General features: G+C 37.8%; 1 pseudogene; it reads left to right on the forward strand.

Annotated features, from left to right (window-relative positions):
- The first annotated feature begins 217 nt into the window (after positions 1 to 217).
- Positions 218 to 17,645, forward strand: LOC104648318 (pentatricopeptide repeat-containing protein At1g74630-like; annotated as a pseudogene).
- Positions 17,646 to 17,928: the final 283 nt, after the last annotated feature.

The raw sequence follows: 17,928 nt of genomic DNA on the forward strand, positions 1-17,928 counted from the left end.
TTTGAGTCATAAAATTAAAAAATTCTTTATTTTATTAAATTACATTCCAATTAAACTAAATATCTTTTTTTAAAACGTAGTGAGTATTAAGGAGAAAATCTCTTTTGGTATTCTTTTGGCTCTAAGTTTTAAAATGTTGAAAAAATGAGCAGAGCAGAAAAGCGGTGTCTTTCTTTGCTAAGCTACTTCAAAACACTTGGAAACCTCAACCAAATCCATGCCTTCGTTTACAAATCCGGCCTTGAGCAACCCACTAATCGCCGAAAAACTCCTAATACATGGTGCCCTGCAAATTTCTGATGCTATTGATTACGCCCGCCGTCTTCTCATACACTATCCAAACTCAGATGCGTTCATGTACAGCACCCTCATCCGAGGTGAATCCGAGTCAAACTCACCCAAGAGTTCAGTCAGCACATTCATTTACATGCTGCGATAATCATATTCTCCTCCTGATAGTTTCTCATTTGCTTTTGTACTCAAAGCAGCTGCTAATTTACAGTGTTTAACAACTGGGTTTCATCTGCATTGTCAAGCTATGACTCGTGGGCTTGACACCCATCTCTTTGTTAGGACTACAATTATTAGTATGTATTATTAGTATGTATGCGGAATGTGGGTTTGTTGAGTTTTCTTGGAAGGTGTTTGTTCAAATACCTCAACCAAATGTTGTGGCATGGAATCCAATACTTACACCGTATCTTCGAGGGAGTGATGTAAGTGGTGCAGATAAAGTGTTTGGTTTAATGCCGTTTAGGAATTTGACTACTTGGAATGTGATTCTGGCAAGGTATACTAAAGCAAGGGAGCTTGAACGTGCAGAGGGGTTGTTCTTGCAGATGCCAAGTAGAGATATTTCTTGGAGTACTATAATTGTTGGATTTTCTCATAATGGTTACTTTGATGAGGCGATTAGGGTATTCAGGGAGTTGGTTGAGAGTGAAAGTAAGCCCAATGAAGTGATCTTGACGGGTGCTTTATCTGCGTGTGCTCAAGCTGGGGCGTTTAAGTTTGGGATGGTATTACATGCATATATAGAGAAAGTGGGGTTGGTTTGGTTAACTTCTGTGAACAATGCACTCTTGGATACCTACTCCAAGTGTGGAAATGTGTTGATGGCTCGTCTTGTCTTTGAGAGAATGCTTGGGAAGAAAACCATCGTTTCTTGGACTTCTATGATTGCAGGGTTTGCAATGCAAGGATATGGTGCAGAGGTGATAAAATATTTTCATGAGATGGAAGAATCTGGGACCAGACCTGATGGGGTCACTTTTATTTCAGTACTTTATGCATGTAGTCATGCTGGTTTAGTTTAACAAGGTCATGAGTTATTCAGTAAATGACAAATATTTATGACATTGAACCAACTATTGAGCATTATGGTTGTATGGTTGATTTGTATGGTAGGGCTGGTCAGCTTCATAAGGCATATGATTTTGTGTTTCAAATGCCAGTTCCACCCAATGCAGTTATCTGGCGAGCACTTCTTGGGGCTTGCAGTTTTTTCGGTGACATTAAAATGGCAGTGCAAGTCAAGGAAAGACTCTCTGAGCTGGATCCAGACAATTTTGGTTACCATGTTTTGCTGTCCAACATTTATGCATTTGTAGGGAAATGGAAGGATGTTTCCATGGTGAGGAGATCAATGACTGAGAAAAATTTGAAGAAAATACCAAGTTGGAGCACGATTGAAATAGACAAGGTCATGTACAATTTTGTAGCAGGTGATAAACGAAATGAGATTACTGAAGAAGCTTATAATAAGCTAAGTGAGATAATGTTAAAACTTAAAGTAAAAGGTGGTTATATTCCAGAGGTAGGCAGTGTTTTGCATGATATAGAAGAGGAAGAAAAGGAAGATATCGTGTCTGAGCACAGCGAGAAACTTATTGTTGCTTTTGGTATGACAAGGTTGTGTAAGGTAAGCACCATACGAATTGTAAAGAATTTGAGGGTGTGCAAAGATTGTCATAGTTTTATGAAGTTGATATCTGAAGTCTATGGATTAGAGATTGTGGTTAGAGACAGAAGTAGGTTTCATTCTATTAAAGAAGGTTTGTGCTCTTATTTTCTGGATAAACATGTTGAGTGCAAACAGAAGACCCACATTTTGGATGACATGGAATCCTCCATTCTTGCCATTGAAATGAAAGAAAATGGAAAAGAAGTAGTCAAACATGTCTGTCAACTAATTGACTTGGAAAAGGCTACTGCATCAAGCTCCTTACAGATCTACTGGTATGTGATATGAGGACTCTGCTTATTTTATAACTAAAGCATAATGGCCCTGAAAAATATTGCAAACTTAAATTTGACTTTTACTTGATACAGAAGGTCTATTCACTTCCAGAGCCTCTGGGGATGTTATTCAAGTTATTTTAACATGCTAGTCTTGTTAATTAGGTAGCAGATGCAAATGAAAATAGCATGAGGCTGACAAATTAACCTTACAGCAACGTCCATAGTAATAGATTGGTAAGCCTTACGTTTTATGACTGAAATACATAAATGTCTCTTCTTTAAACTGCATGATGTCAGGAAAAGAGGATTACAACAAAAATGTGTCATGGGTTGTAATCAACTGCTCTGCAAAATGTTCTTGTTTGTATGCTCAAAGTCACTGTTGTTCATGTTCCTTCCATTCGCATTGGGGGATTGAATGACGAGCTGTACTATGCAATAAGAGGTCTGGACCTGGAACATAAAAACTTTGTATGAGACCGTCCATAGGTATAAATTTATGAAAAAGAATTTGAAGACAAAGCAAGTGCATTTTTACTTTCTTTTATCTTTTACAATAATATGAAGACCAAAGTTTGAAATTCTTGTACTTTTGACTTTCCTGGTTCTTGTTTTATTACTCATGAACAATATGACAGCAGTTATGAATCCACCCCTCCATCTTGTCTTGTCAAGGACAAGTTACCCTTTTGTTAGTTGTTGAAGATTAACATCATCTACAATGATGCATCATTGTTGTAGTTTGTGAAATTTTTAAATGCAATTTCCTAATCGGTTTCTGTATGCTTCTCTTTCGAAATCAAGCATATCTATCATTTTGCATCTTAGACGTCCCTCTCCGTTTTCTTTTGACATTTGTCCAAAGGTTGTGCTTTTGTTTTGATGCTAATTCTTTGTTTTTTCTTTTTCTACGATACATCTGTTAATGCCTTTTTCTTTATGCCCCTCTGCATTAGATTATGTATATAAATTCGTTAATAGGTTTAGAGCACTAATTTCTTTATATGAGTACTATTCCTAACACTTCCAAAACAAATGAATCAGCTGAGGGAGGGTGGAATGGTGCTATAGTAGCAGTTCTCAGGCTGCAAAGAAGTGCTTGTTAAGCCTATTATTGTTGTTGTACTCTCCACCTAGGCTAGTCCACCTCCTATTGGTTTTGAAAGATCTTATAGCAGGGGGGAAATGAACCTAGATCTTTCCTGCCCCCAAGACTTAGCTCGAATGGCAAGAGGTGGAGGATTTGTGGCTTAGGTCTCAACAGCGAAGCCCGGCATTTAAGTAGAGAAGGGTAGAGGGGTGGGCCCATCATCCACTGAGTTTAGAAGTGTGTGATTGGTCCAAAGGGCAGGTCACAGGAAGATTTCTCGGTAACTAAAAAAATGAACCTAGATCATTCCTACTTTGCACCTTTATGATTCTTGTTTATAAGAAGGCTCAACAGCTAGCTCTATGATACCTGCTGGCCTAAGATTGACATGGATGTTAGATGGACAACCCAATTGCAAAGCTTTTGAAGTCTTTCTCGAATAATTTCTTGTTCTTGCAGAATTAGAAGCTAAAATATGGGGATCTGTTGGGTATTATCCTTTGGCTAAAATTTATATGTTTGACTGCTAGAACAGATTACCAAGGACATGAATTAGATAGGAAGGTGTGTTAATATGTAGTGTAGTGTGTCTTGCCTAGGGTGGTTGGTACTGTAGTTCTTATTTTTTTTATCCATCATTATGTATCATTGTTTTCAATAATCTATCCTAGTATGTTGTTTATTATGTTGCGGTTATTGCACAATTTTTTTTGTTGATGTTGCTGTTGCTTGTAATTGGCTATATTTTCTTCTTTGTTTCTACAATTGCTGCATTTAAGCTAAGAGTCTTCTAGATACAACCTTTCTACCTCCACACGAGGTAGTGGTAAGGTCTACGTATATTTTACCCTCCCAGACCCCACTTCACTAGGTATGTTGTAGTTATTTGAGTGCTAATACATCAAACATCATAGTTGGAAATTTTCGTATAGAATTGGATTTCACCACATTTGCAAATGCTACGAACAAATATGTTAGATATTTTATGTATTTATTGTAGGTATTGTCTGCTAAGAAGGGACACTTGGGAATCCACTACTTTCTTCTGTGGCTGATGTAACTCGTCGAAGAGCCATGTTCCATGGTAATTCTGTGCCCCCGTCAAGTCATTTTTCTGGAACTTGCTTAATAGATCCTTGTGACACGAGGTCTTTAGGTTAAAATCCCTTATCAATTATATCCATCTTGTGAGTCGAGAGATGTTATCTGCAATAGGTAGTCTTTGTAGCAAAAGCTTATAGGTTAGTGAGGACTGAAGAGCACCAACATGCAAAGAGCCAGGCGAAATTTCTGTTTCCGAATGAGGGAAGTGGAAAAGACAGATAGGGAGAGGAATATAGTTCTTTTTAGAATGGTCGAAATTTTATGGCAAACCCTTTTTTTCTCAGTTTTCTTTAGAACCAAACAAGAAATGAGTAGAAGACCAGACTAAAGGATATTTTACTTGTGTGATTCAGTTTGACTTTTCCATCCAGACTGGAGCTGGACAAGACGTCTTTGTTTGGATAAATATAGTAAAGTGTGACTCCAAATATCATTGAGAGCAGGACACAAAGCTGCAGGTTGTTGTGTTCTTGGCTTCTTGCTGCTTTCTTGAATGGTCTACCCGACCCTGTAATGTCCTGCAAGGGTTTGTCTAACTCAGTCTGGTGGTTGATTGATCGATACTGATCCTTACTCTAGCATTGGAGGTTCTCCAAAGAGGTCAAAAGCAGCGATGGAAGTCCTTGGGGAGACCAAAAAGAGTGAGCAACTATGTTGAAGTCCCTGGTGCTGCTCTGCCCAAAGAGGAAGATCATTAGGATTGGTGCAGATCACCTTTTAGGTTTCTGCAAAAGATATTTGAGCTATATATCCTATGATGGTTGTCAAATAAAGTCCTCAACATTGATTAAGGGTCGGTGGTTTACATGACCTTTATGTTGATTTTGAGCAATATACAAAGACATTTAGGTTCTACCACTCGGAGTCCATCCTAAGAAAAGAGTTGTGTAGGAATACCATTGCAGGACTTGGTACATTTTTTAATCACAAAAATGAATATTTTGCTGATACAACTCCAAATGATTTTTTTTGTGATATCTTTAAGAAATCCTTCGTAGGAAGTTTGGGTAGCAATATGTACAGTTTGATAACATTCAGAGTCTAATTTGGACATTTAGGGTCCAATTTACAAGAATTAGACAAATTTATCAGTAAACATTCAGAGTCCATTTTGGAAATTTAGGGGTCAATTTACAATAATTAGACAAATTTATCAGCATACAGTTTGACAACTTTCAGATTTCATTTTGGAAATTTAGGGGACAATTTACAAGAATAGACAAATTTATTGGTATACAGTTTAACAACTTTCAGTGTCCATTTTGGACAGCTAGGGGTCAATTTACAAGAACTAGTCTATTTTGGACATTTGGAGGTCAATTTACAAGAGTTAGACAAGTTTATCAGTTAGAAAATTAATAATTATAATCACGAAACAAATATAAAGAAAAATGATTTCCTTAATCAAACTCGTGAGTCCTGATTCTCTCTCTAATTACTAGATAAGAGGTTCACCATACTTGTGTAACTTTGCAGGGATATTATGAGGTAATCAGTAGTTTAGTTTATCTCTAGGGGCTTGAAATAATTGAGGTCGCCCATATTATATGGAAGTGGAGCATGTCTAATTATACTTCCTTGAAAAGACATTTCGAATATCCCGTAAATTCTTAGGATATCTATTAAGATATCAAGTATGTTGGATTGTTCTTCATAATCAAATACTTTAAGAAGAGCATACATCCTTTTACGGAGATCAAATTCTTAGGATATCTATTAAGAGATCAAGTATGTTTGATTGTTCTTCATAATCAAATACTATAAGAAGAACATACATCCTTTTACGGAGATCAAGTCCAAAGCATCTTAGTTCGATAAATACGCTACTAAAACTGTCGAACCATGGAAAAATCTTACAGGAGAAGAATAAAAAAGATGTTGCAAACAATACTATAATAATATAAAGTTAAAAGTTTATGTTATAAGAAACTGATTTTTGCCTATAAATGAGGAAAGACATTTTAGTCCAACTATTTGATAAAACATCAAAAAATAACTTGGTCATGAAAAATGTAAGTAACGTTGGGAATTCAATGGCCTTAAGGCGTATTATACAAAGAGAAAATACATTACAAGATAATTGAGATAGACATAAACACAAAGCTTAACTTGCATGAGGGGGAGCTTTGAAGACCTTGTTTTTGAGATATTGAAGAAATGAAACCACCTTTTCATGAGGGGGAGTGATTCCTTTAACTATAGGCAACTCAATTAGAGTAGTGACCCATGAGTATAACAATGATGTATTCTCTTCTTCCAATAACTTGAAACCAAATACTTCCTCTTGTACTCTGTATGCCCCTAATGTAATAACAATCATAATATCCAGCATACCTATGTTGTTCATATTACTTGTTATCCCTAGTGAGAAGTTGTTAATTCCATCTTCCAGCACACTCAATTTTGCGTAAAATCCCTCTAATGCTTCTTTCCCTCTGAACACCTTCAACATGCAATCATACACCTGCGTGCACATATAACCATATCTCAAATAATTAGACAATCGAAAAATGTATGAGATGTGTTTTATCATATTTTAATGCACTATTTCTTATCTATTTTTTTTTACTTAAATCATTTTTGAAAGAGTACGGACATGTTTGAACCTAGAACACAACGAAGATAACTTCTTCCTTCCCTAAACAACTATTTGTATTGCCTTCTCTCTAACAGCCAATAGGAGTTGCTCCAAATTAAAATTATAAAGGTTCAATTTTTCCTTCAATTATGCAAAATAAGACAGTTTGTCCTCCATCTTAAAGTTAGTACTCTTAATTGTGAAAGACATGAACAAAAACTTGTAGTGGAGACGATGAGGTTAATTAGACTATTTCAAATAACTTTTTTTATTTTATATATAATGTACATGTTATGTTTTATTATATAAAGTTATTACATTTATCAGGCCTGTCTCAATACGTTTGGGAGCCTTAAGTCAATCTTCATAGATATTTTACATACTCAAAGTAATATGTTTGAAGTCTCGAAAAGATAAATTGTACGCAGATCTTATGGTAAATAATGAAAATAATAAGATAATGTTTAGCATAAAAGAAGTTGATTCAAAAATTTAAAAAGTTTATATAATGATATTGAAATAGTAGTGTTGAGTTTGATGTGTTGATATAATAATATTAAAACAGTATTGATCATTTGGCAGATCCAATAATAATTGAATAAAAATACAAAGGGGAATACAAAAGATGGATGTATCAATAGTAATGCTGGTTCATTATAATCACTAAGATATATATAAGTCAACTAAAAAAATTGTATATGGATTTCTTTGTTTAATGTGTATTTGAGAGGAAAGAAGAAGTGTTGAATACAGTAATAATACCTGGTGGATGTATGAAGCCCAGAATCGAACTTTAATTCTTTGGTATGGATCTTGTGGAAAGAGTGGTGACTCATTCTTCCATGTCTCATCAATGTATTCGATAATTACAGAGGACTCACATATTTGGTTTCCATTATGAACAGTATTGGTACTTTCTTGTGAATGGGATTGTATGTGAGCAACAATTCACTTTTGTTCATCAATTCTTCTTCCACATACTCATAGGTATTCCTTTTTCTTTGAGATCTAGTTCTACCCTCTTTACATAAGGGCTAGCCCACATTCCATGAAGAGTTACATTATTTTCCTCTTTCATTTTCTCTCACAATTAACATCTAATATTGAACATCTCATATGAATTCTTGAGGTTTTAGTTTAGTCAACCATACCATACAATTCTTTATTCCTTGAGGACAAAGGAAAAATACTACGTGTCCATCTAGATTCATGACATAGTGTTGGTGTCATTTGTAATAATGGACCCCACATTTAAATTAACTTAATTTGGCTTCAATAGATTTAACAAAAATTAATTCTCTAATTATATATACACGTTGAATATAGATTATTTCAACTAGCTTAGAAAAAAAATTAAAATATTTTATTTATTTTGTTCTACTATAAATATTTTTTACAAAATTATGTCATTCGTCTCTGCTTCATCCTATTTTGGAAAAATAACTTTAGTTTAATTAGTATATAAGTTTTTGAAATTTTTAGATCTGTTTTAGCTATAATTTTTTAATTCAAATTCATACTCTTTAGTATAACTTTATTATTTTGAATGTTGGTAATATTTGTTTATATTTTGTAACCAGTTTGAGCAAAAAAATCAACGATCAATGACGAAACTTAAAATCACAGACATCTTAATGTACATCTTCACATTAAATTTGCGCCAACAAAAAGATGATCTAATATAATACAAATATATTACATATACTTTCTTTTAGCGTGTAAATCATTCATCAATACAACTTATAATTTATCAATATTATTAATATTTATCAAGTATATGTTTTATACTTAATGAATTAATATAATATTATTTATTTAATAACACTTAAAACAGATTTGCAGATAAATATTTGTCATGACCCAAAAAAATCACAAGTTGTGGTGGCACCTATTCTATGTTTTCAACCGATAGGTAAGCCAACCCAATAAGTTTATCAATTCAACTTAAACGTGTAAAGGTAAGTAGCAAGCTAATATCTAACATACTAGTCCTAAAAAAGTAAATGCAAAAAAATAAAATACCACCCACGAGATTTAGTGTCATAAGTACACTTCTACAATAGGATACAAGTCCAAACTAATATGAAAATCTAAATATAAGAAACATCCTATTAGAATACCAAAATAACCTAATATATAGAGGTAGATCAAAGATGTGGGCCACAGAAGATCCAAATCAGCGCACTACAATTCCAAGCTAATCCAAACTCATATTCGAAGCTCCAAGAACATGCCAAAAATTGAAATCCAATCTGCACCAAAAAAGAGTGCAACAAGTGTAGTATGAGTACGAAATCATGTGTATCCAGTATATCTCATTGACCGACTACGAAGAAGTAGTGATGAGAATTTATATAAGAAAAATTAATTCCTTAATTATACATGTCTATATTAAACTTACAGTCGAGTTTCATCAAATAGAGGTAATCAAATATCAATTTCTTTTCAACCACCAAATAAACAAATAATCATCAAGAATGAAGGATGTCATGAGATGCAATGCAATATGACATCATGAAATGGTATGCCTCAGAATACCCAGTACTCTCTCAACTGTATATACATGATACTACTCGAGAATACATCAAAAGTTCATGACCCATGGAGGACTTGCGAGGTCCATATACCGACACGGGCAATCTCCTCGTGTCTGTGCGGACGATCTCAATGCACTTAAATCAAACAATTTCGGCACCACGTGCTCAAATTATAATCTTAAATTCTCACCATCCCCAGCACGAACGATCTCCACGTGCTCAAATTATAATCTTAAATTCTCACCATCCCCAGCACGAACGATCTCCACGGGCCTAACTTACTCAATCTCATGTCAATGCATGTACACAATATTATTTCAACAAAGGGGATGATGATGCATCTCAAACAATCAATATCAGCATAATACATTACCACCTCAATTATCACAACTATATGGGTGCAATAAAGAAAGCACATCACACAGAATTCAAGTCAATAATACATTGGCTAATGCCCATATGCTTTGGCATTCTTGAGTTTTAGTCCGCTTTCTATTGAAATAAACTTTCCCTTTATATCACTGATACTCGTACAAATGCCCGTCACACCATTGATACGAGACCCTCGTCTTTCGCCCTTACCCATTATCTATTGTGTTTTTAATCATTAATTAGGAAAACGTCCTTCAACGGAGTCTAGGAAGTCTTAACATACCTCGAATATCGGACATGCGTCATGAATCCTCTAAGATTTTTCCTTTCCCTTTATGAAGCTTCAAGAAGTTCACCATCTATCACATATGAATTATTCATAAGTAAACAAGTTCATATACCATCTATAATTCTGTACCTCCACCCCAAACCCCAACGATCACCCAGAAGTTGAATCTAGGCTTATAACAGTACAAGTTGATCTCAGTAAAACTAAACAAATAATATATAAACTATAAAACATAGATTTATCATCAAGTTCCGAATCTTGATACCAATTAGTATGTCAAATTTCATATTTTCCTAAAATTTCAAGCCTAGAGTTAAATCTCAATTTAACAAAATATCATAATTTTAATAATATATACATATAATAAAAATAAATAACCGAAGTTTGATTACCTATATTAAAACTACAACAATAAAGTAATAACCATAAGAAGTTTGCAGAATTTTGAACCACTAGTTACTGAACTTGTAGCCTTTACCACGGCAAAAAGAAAAACAACAATGATAGTAATTGTAATGACCTGTTTATTCATTTTGAGCAACAGATATTATTTCTGGAAAACTGCTGAGACGACGGATCCCACGACGGACCGTCATGGGCACGACGGACCGTCGAGGGGGTCTCATTTCAAAACACTTAGCAATTCTGAAAAATGGGTACTGAAATCGACTCTCTGAACTTCATAACGGAATGGCAGGACGGACCGTCACAGGCGTAACGGACCGTCACAGACTCTTCAGAGAATTGAGTCTCTGAACTCTGTGACGGAGCAGCAGGATGGACCGTCACAGGCGCGACGGCCCGTCACAGGCGCGACGGCCCGTCACAGGCGCGACGGCCCGTCACAGGCTGCGTAATCCCACGCTGGGTCAGATTTCTGTAATTATTTTAAGGGACGTTTTTGACTATTCCTGCTTTAATTATAAAGTTAGTGGGTTAATGTTAATAAGTCTAATTACTTGGGGGTTAAAAGAGGTAACCTTGAATAAATTAGTGGGTTATTATTGCCATCTTTTATTCTTAATTATATGCTAATTAGGGTAAAAGAAAGAGGGTTTGAATAAAGAAAATAGAAAGAACAAAGAGAGAGAGAGGATCGAACGAGAAGAGGAAAACACAAAGCTTTGGGGAATTTGCTTGGTTGATCACCAATCTTCGGTGGAGGTAGGTTATGGTTTTTATACTATTCGTAGTAAACTCTTAATAGCGAATGATATGTATGGGGTAGTGTTGTAAACCCTTCTATATGCTTAATTATGTGTTTGCATGTTGTGATTATATAATTGTGATAAAATAAGCATGATGAAGCTATTGAATCCTAAATCTTGAAAAAGAAACCTTAATGTACTTTGTTAATGATGATGCCTTGGTATAAAGGAAGGCTTGATGAACGAAAGTAGTGAGATTAGGGGATCGGGTGCCACGTTCCGGTACCAGGATAGTATATGAGGATCGGAGTGTCACGTTCCGACACCAGGATAGTATATGGATCGGGTGCCACGTTCCGGTACCAAGATAGTATATGAGGATCGGAGTGTCACGTTCCGACACCAGGATAGAATATGGATCGGGTGCCACGTTCCGGTACCAGGATAGTATATGAAGATTGGAGTGAACTGTTCCGACACCAAGATAGTATGATGAGGATCGGAGTGTCATGTTCCGACACAAGGATTAGTAAAGAGAATGAATCTTGAAATATGTTAATATACTCAATTTAATGAACCTAATTCCCAACTGAGTATGATGGGGAGGCGTGAGTCCTCATTGATGAGCTTGGTGTTGCGACCAAGGGTTATGGTAATTGTAAATGCCGCATGTTGAGTACTGTAGTTGATTTTATAATATTATCTGATATATACTGTTTTCTATTTTGAGTTGGCCGATGATATCTACTCAGTACCTGTGTTTTGTACTGACCCCTACTTGTATATTTTCTTTTTGATTATTTGTGGAGTGCAGCAAACGTGCCGTCCTCTTCAACTAAACCGCAACTCTAGCCAGTCTTCATTACACCGGATTTCAGGGTGAGCTAACGCTTCTAGCTTGGACTGGATCTTCTTCTTCATGTCTTGATGCCTTGAAGTTCCGGCATGGACTAGCTTTTTATTTATTCTAAACTTTCTAGATACTCTTAGCTTTAGTAATTAGAGGATAGATGTTCTTGTGATGATGACTTCCAGATTTTGGGGAATAATAGTTGTTGAGTTTCTAGAAGTTATTTAATTGATTTTCATTAATGAGTTTAAGTCTTCCGCATTATTTTCTATTATTATTGGTAAACGATTGGGGTTAGATTAGTTGGTTCGCTCACATAGGAGGGAAAGTGTGGGTGCTAGTCGCGGCCCGATTTGGGTCGTGACAAACTTGGTATCAGAGCATTAGGTACGTTGGTCTCATCACACAAGAATGAGTCTAGTAGAGTCTTAAGGAACGGTAGGGGGACGCCTTTACTTTTCTTTGAGAGGCTATAAAACTTTAGGAAAATTCCATTCTTTCTTTCTTTCTTTCGTGCTACTACTTGGATCCAATTGGTATCTAGGTGATACAAATTTGTATTTGACCATCTTCACTCTATTTCGCAGATGGTTAGAACTAGAGCAAAGACCGCGCCAACATCAACATCAGCAAGACAAGATGCATCTGAGCCAGCCACTGAGACTGTAGCTCGAAGAGGAGCAGTGGCAAGAGGCCGCGGAAGAGGTCGTGGGAGGACGTCCTCTAGGAGAAGAGGACGAGCACCTAGCCCATCTGGTACTAGGGTGGTGACTCCTCCACCAACTGAGGAAGTGGTAAGAGAGGGTGAGGAAAGGGAAGATGAGCAAGTACAGAATGAGGAATTGCCACCCCAACCTACCCCAGAGATGATCAATCAGGTTCTTGCTTATCTTAGCGGGCTATCTGATCAAGGCGAGACACCTCTAGTATTTTCTGCACCAGCACCTCAGGCTCCGGAGATACAACATGCGGCTACTGTGGCTCCCCGCATAGATGCCTCATTGGAAATAGGCACATTTCCTCATCTGACTACAAGGCCTATAATGACAAATGATCAGCATGAACTTTTCAGTAAGTTCTTGAAATTGAAACCTCCAGTCTTCAAGGGTGCTGAATCTGAGGATGCATACGATTTTCTGGTTGACTATCATGAGCTACTACACAAGATGGGTATAGTAGAACGGTTTGGTGTTGAGTTTGTGACTTATCAGTTTCAAGGGAACGCCAAAATGTGGTGGCGGTCGCATGTTGAGTGTCAACCAACAGAGGCACCACCTATGACTTAGGCATCATTCTCTAGCTTGTTTATGAAGAAGTATATCCCCCGGACTTTGAGGGATAGGAAAAGAAATGAATTCTTGAGCCTAGAGCAAGGTAGGATGTCGGTTACTGCATATGAGGCTAAGTTTCGTGAACTTTCCAGATATGCCACTCAGCTTTGTTTCAGTCCACAAGAGCGGATTCGCTGTTTTGTGAAGGGGTTGAGATCAGAGTTGCGAATTTTAGCCTTACAGATAGCCGCTACAGCAAAATCCTTTCAAGAAGTGGTGGACTTCGTGATAGAGGTGGAAGGAGTGAAGCCAGATGACTTCACCATGGCATCGACATCAAAAAGGTTTCGAAAGGGAGGTGAGTTTAATGGTTCTTACTCCAGAGGACAGGGTTCAGGAGGTTACTCAGTCCTACCAATTCAGTCCTCACTACAGACTATAGTTGGGGGTCCACCTCAGACCGGTCAACATTTCTCTGAGGTTAAAGGTTATTCCCAGACTTAGTCATTCTCACAGAGACCAATGCTTGAATCAAGAGAATGTTATGGATGTGGGAAGACTGGACACATTAAGAGGTATTGTCCAAAATAGAGTTACAGACCTCAAATAGTCAGAGGTAGAGGTGGTCATGGAAAAGGTCGTCATTCTGGAGGGCGTGGTGGATGAGGTAATGGTGGTCACCAAAACGGTCGGGGTGACGGACAAATGGGAACTACTGCAGCGCAACATGGTAGGGGCAACGGACAGACCGGTGATAGGGCCCATTGATATGCTTTCCCTTGGAGATCTGAAGCGGAGACATCTGATGCTGTCATCACAGGTAATCTTTTTGTTTGTGATTGCATTGCTTCTGTATTGTTTGATCCTGGATCCACATTTTCTTATGTATCTTCCTCATTTGCTACTGGTCTTAATTTACATTGTTAATTGCTTGACATGCCTATTCGTGTTTCTACTCCGGTGGGTGAGTCTGTTATAGTTGAAAAAGTATATAGGTCTGGTCTGGTGACTTTTGTGAGGAGCAATACTTATGTAGACTTGGTTATCTTAGAAATGGTTTATTTTGATGTAATTCTGGGTATGACTTGGCTTTCTCCGAATTTTGCGATCTTGGATGGTAATGCTAAAACTGTGACATTAGCCAAGCCTGGGACAGATCCGTTAGTGTGGGAGGGTGACTACACTTCCAATCCAGTTCGTATCATCTCCTTTCTTCGTGCTAAGAAAATGGTTAGTAAGGGTTGTTTAGCGTTCTTGGCACATATCAGGGATGATACTACCCAAGTACCTCCAATTGAGTCGGTTTCGATAGTTTGCGAGTTTTTAGATGTGTTTCCTGCAGACCTTCCTGTTATGCCACCGGATAGAGATATTGACTTCTGCATTGATCTTGAACCGGGTACTCGCCCCATTTCTATACCCCCTTATAGAATGGCTCCCGCGGAGTTGAGAGAGTTAAAGGCCCAACTTCAAGAGTTGTTGAGCAAAGGCTTCATTAGACCAAGTGCATCTCCTTGGGGTGCTCCGGTGTTATTTGTGAAGAAGAAGGATGGGGTTTTCGGATGTGCATAGACTACCGGCAGTTGAATAAGATAACTATTAAGAACAAGTATCCCCTTCCTCGCATAGATGACTTGTTCGATCAGTTACAAGGTGCTTGTATCTTCTCTAAGATTGACTTGAGATTCGGTTATCATCAATTGAAAATACGGGCAACGGATATGCCAAAAACTGCTTTTCGGACCAGGTATGGGCATTACGAATTTGTAGTGATGTCTTTTGGTCTTACGAATGCCCCTACTGCTTTCATGAGCTTGATGAATGGGATTTTTAAGCCATATCTGGATCTCTTTGTGATTGTATTTATTGATGATATAATTGTATACTCAAAGAGCAAAAAGGAACATGAGGAGCACTTGATAATGGTATTGGAAATGTTGACAGAGAAAAAGCTTTATGCCAAATTCTCCAAGTGTGAGTTTTGGCTAGATGCAGTGTCCTTCTTGGGGCATGTGGTTTCTAAGGATGGAGTGATGGTGGATCCTTCTAAGATTGAAACAGTGAGAAATTGGGTAAGACCTACTAATGTGTCAGAAATAAGGAGCTTTGTGGGTTTAGCTAGCTATTACCGTCGATTTGTCAAGGGATTCGCTTCCATTGCTTCCCAATTGACGAACTTGACTAAACAGAATGTTCCATTTGTATGGTCGGACGAGTGTGAAGAAATCTTTCAGAAACTCAAGACTTTGTTGACTACCGCACCAATCCTTACTTTGCCAGTGGAAGGTAAGAATTTCATTGTCTATTGTGATGCATCCTATTCGGGTTTGGGTGCAGTACTAATGCAAGAGAAGAATGTAATTGCTTATGCGTCGAGGTAATTAAAGGTGCACGAACGTAATTATCCAACCCATTATTTGGAGTTGGCTACAGTAGTGTTTGCATTAAAGCAATGGAGGCACTATCTATATGGAGTTAAGTGCGAAGTATACACGGATCATCGTGGCCTACAGTATGTCTTTACTCAAAAAAATTTGAATTTGAGACAGAGGAGATGGATGGAACTACTGAAGGACTACGATATCACTATCTTGTATCATACGGGAAAGGCTAATGTTGTGACAGACGCCTTAAGTAGAAAGGCAGGGAGCATGGGAAGTCTAGGTCACTTGCAAGTTTCTAGATGTCCATTGGCTAGAGAGGTTCAGACTCTGGATAACGACTTTATGAGGTTAGAAGTAAATGAGAAGGGAGGATTTTTGGCCAGTGTGGAGGCGAGATCTTCTTTTCTTGACAAGATCAAGGGGAAATAGTTTGATGATGAGAAACTAAGTCGAATTCGGGATATGGTGTTGCGAGGAGAGGCTAAAGAAGCAATATGGATGAGGAAGGTGTTTTGAGAATTAAGGGAAGAGTATGTGTGCCCCGTATTGATGATTTGATTCACACTATTCTTACAGAGGCTCATAGTTCCGGATATTCTATACATCCTGGTGCAACCAAGATGTACCGTGACCTAAAGCAACACTTTTGGTGGAGTAGAATGAAGCGCGACATTGTTGATTTTGTTGCCAAATGTCCAAATTGTCAGCAAGTAAAGTATGAACACCAGAGGCCCGGAGGAACACTTCAAAGAATGCCCATTCCTAAATGGAAGTGGGAGAAAATTGCAATGGACTTCGTGGTTGGTCTTCCAAAGACAATGGGTAAGTATGACTCCATTTGGGTGATTGTCGATAGGTTAACTAAGTCTGCTCATTTCATTCCGGTCAAGGTGACTTACAATGCAGAGAAGTTAGCCAAACTCTATATCTCAGAAATCATTCGATTGCATGGAGTTCCACTCTCCATCATATCAGATAGAGGTACGCAGTTTACTTCTATGTTTTGGAGAACATTGCATGCTAAATTAGGTACTAGGTTGGACCTTAGTACTGCATTTCACCCTCAGACTGATGGTCAGTCTGAGCGAACAATTCAAGTGTTGGAGGATATGCTTCGTGCATGTGTGATAGAATTTGGAGGTCATTGGGACATCTTCTTACCCTTAGCAGAGTTCTCATACAACAATAGCTATCAATCAAGTATCAATATGGCTCCATTCGAGGCATTTTATGGGAGGAGATGTAGGTCTCCCATTGGATGGTTTCATGCATTTGAGGTTAGACCTTGGGTTACTGATCTTCTGAGGGAATCCTTAGACAAAGTGAAATGCATTCAAGAAAAGCTTTTAGGGGCTCAAAGAAGGCAGAAGGAATATGCAGATCGGAAAGTTAGAGACTTGGAGTTTATGGAAGGTGAGCAAGTCTTGCTGAAGGTTTCGCCCATGAAAGGGGTGATGCGGTTTGGAAAAAGAGGTAAGCTAAGCCCAAGGTTTATTGGACCATTTGAAGTACTTAAGCGAGTAGGGGAGGTGGCTTATGAATTAGCCTTTCCCCCAACACTGTCAGGAGTGCATCCGGTATTTCATGTGTCTATGTTAAAGAGATACCATGGGGATGGAAACTACATCATTCGTTGGGATTCGGTTATTCTCGATGAGCATTTGACTTATAAGGAGGAGCCTGTTGCCATTCTAGATAGAGAAATTCGCAAGTTGAGATCAAGGGAGATTGCATCCATCAAAGTTCAATGGAAGAATCGACCAGATGAAGAGTCCACGTGAGGAGAAGGAGGCTGATATGTGAGAAAGATACCCACACCTGTTTACAGATTCAGGTACTCCTTTTCTCCCTTGTTTTCTTCTTGTGATCGTTCGGGGAAGAACGATAGGTAAATTGGTATCTATTGTAACGACCTGTTTAGCCGTTTTAAGCAACAGATGTTATTTCTGGAAAACTGGCTAAGACGACGGATCCCACGACGGACCGTCATGGGCACAACGGACCATCGAGGGGGTCTCGTTTCAAAACACTTAGAAATTCTGAAAAATGGGTACTGAAATCGAC

The sequence above is a fragment of the Solanum lycopersicum genome, chromosome 7 (genome assembly GCF_036512215.1).
Source record: "Solanum lycopersicum chromosome 7, SLM_r2.1".
Lineage (NCBI taxonomy): Eukaryota > Viridiplantae > Streptophyta > Magnoliopsida > Solanales > Solanaceae > Solanum > Solanum lycopersicum.